Source organism: Diadema antillarum, unplaced genomic scaffold (genome assembly GCF_040938485.1).
Source record: "Diadema antillarum isolate AM-2024a unplaced genomic scaffold, OU_Dant_1.0 seq00001898_RagTag, whole genome shotgun sequence".
NCBI lineage: Eukaryota > Metazoa > Echinodermata > Echinoidea > Diadematoida > Diadematidae > Diadema > Diadema antillarum.
This window is the reverse complement of record NW_027272564.1, coordinates 59950-64227: the sequence shown is the minus strand read 5'-3', so window position 1 is coordinate 64227 and position 4278 is coordinate 59950. Positions and strand designations below refer to the sequence as shown.

At 43.5% G+C, this 4278-nt stretch overlaps 1 non-coding gene and 2 pseudogenes across 1 annotated transcript; all 3 read left to right on the top strand.

Moving 5' to 3' along the window:
- Positions 1 to 620: 620 nt before the first annotated feature.
- Positions 621 to 700, top strand: LOC139713050 (U2 spliceosomal RNA; annotated as a pseudogene).
- Positions 701 to 729: 29 nt separating this feature from the next.
- Positions 730 to 916, top strand: LOC139713040 (U2 spliceosomal RNA). Its single transcript, XR_011709612.1, has one exon. It is a non-coding gene; the product is annotated as a U2 spliceosomal RNA (small nuclear RNA).
- Positions 917 to 1981: 1065 nt separating this feature from the next.
- On the top strand, positions 1982 to 2199 carry LOC139713046 (U2 spliceosomal RNA; annotated as a pseudogene).
- The last annotated feature ends 2079 nt before the right edge of the window (positions 2200 to 4278 follow it).

Genomic DNA, 4278 nt, shown 5'->3' with positions numbered 1-4278 from the left:
TATTCTTTGATTTTGTTTTTTTTCTCTCGCCAATGAAAATAAAATTAGAGTAAGAAAACAAAGGGTTAGAAAAATTTAAATGGCAGACGGAAAGAAAAGAAAGGGCGCCTCACACGGCATTTGAAAGAGAATAACCGCAACGATGGCTTGACGTTTGTCTCTCTGCCTGTCTGTTTGGTATCAAGGTTTAACACGGCACGTGGTGACGTCAGAAATTCTAGCTCTCCTAATGGTTGAAGGGTGATAATGACTATTCATATTTCCGCCAATCGCGATTTGCATGGAGAGCCGTCGCTCATTGATTGTGTTCTGAGTGAATCAGTGCGCATGACACAGTACCTAGTCAGAGTGATATAAAATAGAAAAAGACAGACTCAGTTTCTACAATTTAGAAATATATAGCCTTAAAATAGCGTGTTTAGAGCAAAAGATGATCCAGAAAGTTATTCCATGGGATAGAACTTTATATTTGCTCAAAGGGTAGTGCAGGCCGTTTCGTGTCTTAAGGTAAGCTTCTCGAGATATAAGGCAGAAATGACGTTGCGGTTACTGTAATGGGTAACCATCCCTTGATGATCGATCCCAGAACAAGATTATCGTATCTGATATAAGCAATGGTTATCGCTTCTCGGCCTTTTGGCTAAGATCATGTGTAGTATCTATGATTTTTAATTATGAACTCATTTTATATCCATGCAATTGCCATTTGTAAATAATGTACATGTGTTCAGAGTTTTGATGAATAAAATTGAAAGAAAAGTATCTGTTCTTTTCAGCTTAATATCTGAAAAGCGACTCATCGAGTCGCTTGTATATTAATCTGATTTTTGTCCCGAGGCCATGGAATAGGGGCTTGCTCCATCCTGGCCGCGGGTTGGCCCGGTATTGCAGTACCTCCGGGATCGGCCCACCCCCAAGGGGGTAATAATATTCCAAAGAAAGAATCTGACTTTGTATCTTCCTCTCTTCAATCTCTCACTGCAACAATTTCGTAGAATTCCTTGAAAATGTTCATTTGTTATACTGCAACTCTAAAACGCTTTCGCTTAAAGCTCAATGTTCTCCCCCAAACCTCTGTCTTTTTTAGTTTGTCTTCTTTCTTTAGAGATCAAAAATACTGTCATCACCATTATTCATTCCACGTATATACCTCCTTACGATTCCCTGGTCCTATTTTGCAATGGAAAAGATGGTGAAACTTTCTTTCAAACCACTAATAAGGCTAATCTGATGTTACCACGGTCTAGCTAAAAAGAAAATTGCGAAATTTTACCCTTTTGAATTTGGATAAATTAATGATGATATTGATGATTTTGATGATTCCATTTACAAAAGTTCTAATAACAATAATGTTAAAAATGGTGGCATTATTGTTTAATTTTTTTTCTCGCCAATGAAAATAAAATTAGAGTAAGAAAACAAAGGGTTAGAAAAATTTAAATGGCAGACGGAAAGAAAAGAAAGGGCGCCTCACACGGCATTTGCAAGAGAATAACCGCAACGATGGCTTGACGTTTGTCTCTCTGCCTGTCTGTCTGGTATCAAGGTTTAACACGGCACGTGGTGACGTCAGAAATTCTAGCTCTCCTAATGGTTGAAGGGTGATAATGACTATTCATATTTCCGCCAATCGCGATTTGCATGGAGAGCCGTCCTTCATTGATTGTGTTCTGAGTGAATCAGTGCGCATGACACAGTACCTAGTCAGAGTGATATAATATAGAAAAAGACAGACTCAGTTTCTACAATTTAGAAATATATAGCCTTAAGATAGCGTGTTTAGAGCAAAAGATGATCCAGAAAGTTATTCCATGGAATAGAACTTTATATTTGCTCAAAGGGTAGTGCAGGGCGTTTCGTGTCCTAAGGTAAGCTTTTCGAGATATAAGGCAGAAATGACGTTGCGGTTACTGTAATGGGTAACCATCCCTTGATGATCGATCCCAGAACAAGATTATCGTATCTGATATAAGCAATGGTTATCGCTTCTCTGCCTTTTGGCTAATATTGTGAAAGTTTTATTGAATAAAATTGAAAGAAAAGTATCTGTTCTTTTCCGCTTAATATCTGAAACGCGACTCATCGAGTCGCTTGTATATTAATCTGATTTTTGTACCGAGGCCATGGAATAGGGGCTTGCTCCACCCTGGCCGCGGGTTGGCCCGGTATTGCAGCACCTCCGGGATCGGCCCCACCCCCAAGGGGGTAATAATAATCCAAAGAAAGAATCTGACTTTGTATCTTCCTCTCTTCAATCTCTCACTGCAACAATTTCGTAGAATTCCTTGAAAATGTTCATTTGTTATACTGCAACTCTACAACGCTTTCGCTTAAAGCTCAATGTTCTCCCCCAAACCTCTGTCTTTTTTAGTTTGTCTTCTTTCTTTAGAGATCAAAAATACTGTCATCACCATTATTCATTCCACGTATATACCTCCTTACGATTCCCTGGTCCTATTTTGCAATGGAAAAGATGGTGAAACTTTCTTTCAAACCACTAATAAGGCTAATCTGATGTTACCACGGTCTAGCTAAAAAGAGAAATCCTAAATTTTACCCTTTTGAATTTGGATAAATTAATGATATTGATGATTTTGATGATTCCATTTACAAAAGTTCTAATAACAATAATGTTAAAAATGGTGGCATTATTGTTTGATTTTGGTTTTTTTTCTCGCCAATGAAAATAAAATTAGAGTAAGAAAACAAAGGGTTAGAAAAATTTAAATGGCAGACGGAAAGAAAAGAAAGGGCGCCTCACAGGGCATTTGCAAGAGAATAACCGCAACGATGGCTTGACGTTTGTCTCTCTGCCTGTCTGTCTGGTATCAAGGTTTAACACGGCACGTGGTGACGTCAGAAATTCTAGCTCTCCTAATGGTTGAAGGGTGATAATGACTATTCATATTTCCGCCAATCGCGATTTGCATGGAGAGCCGTCGCTCATTGATTGTGTTCTGAGTGAATCAGTGCGCATGACACATTTCCTAGTCAGAGTGATATATAGAAAAAGACGGACTCAGTTTCTACAATTGAGAAATATATAGCCTTAAAATAGGCTATATAGGGTACTGTGCAGGCCGTTTCGTGTTCTTAAGGTAAGCTTTTTTAGATATATAGGGTAGAAATTACGTTGCGGTTACTGTAATGGATAACCATCCCTTGATGATCGATCCCAGAACAAGATTATGGTATCTGATATGATTAATGAGTATCGCTTCTCGGCCGCACTTCAGGCACGTCCGTGGCTGGCCTTCATACCGTATCCAGCATTCCCTGCCACCCAAGCTGAGGGTCGAAGGGACATCAGTCTTTAAATCGATACGGTACTGCCGAGTTCTGTTGAACAGTACCGGGTGCTCTCGGTGCTGAAGGTGCCTGCTCGCCAGCACCTTCCCGTAGCTGCTGAGTATGAATCGCACCTGGTTGTCATCGACCTCAAACGGGACGTGAAGCACCGTCACGATCTTGTTGACCAGAGTACGCCATTGTCACCGCCCGCTGATCTTGTTGGAGCACTCGTACGAACTTCTCTTTGTACTCCTCCTCCTTGAATGTCACGTCGAACTTGGCCCCCGGGGAGGCTCTGTACTGCTACAAGATGGTCAGCTACAGACACATCAGCCTTCGTCAGAACTTCAAAAATATCAGCATCCTTCTCCATAACAACTACCAAGGCACTCCGTGATCGCTGTACTTCGGGCATTTTCGCGAATGATCTTAGCCAAAGGCCGAGAAGTGCGGGTCAACGGGGCCCGGGAGTGCCGGGTGGTGAGGTGTTTCAGATGCCGGAAAGAGAGGGGCACGTTGCGTCGGCGTGCCGGGAGATCATCACCTGCACGGTATGCCTGGAGGCCGGACATTCGTTCCGCTCGTGTCCCGTATCTTTCGCCGGAAAGCTGAGCAGGACCAAGGAGTGGGTGAGCGGAGGGGTGTGGCTGTTCCAGCGCAAGCCACGCCGGCCGACCAGCCCGTAGACGGAGACGCCCCGAGTACTTCGAAAGCAGGGGATGCGCCGGCCGCGCCGGGAGTGACACCCGCGGACCCGCCGCAGAAGGAACCTCAGCGGGAGCCGCCTGCCCAGACGAAGAAAGGGAAGCGCCGCGTGAGGGATACCTCCATTAGCGACACTGATAGTCAGCCGGAGGATTCAGGTTCTGATATGTTCGACAATGATACTCCGTGCCCGTGTTCGGACTGGGCGCAGTCAAGGTACGCTTCGGACACCGACTCTGAGCGACTGGTGGTGGACGAGACTCCGGGCGACTCGAACATGCA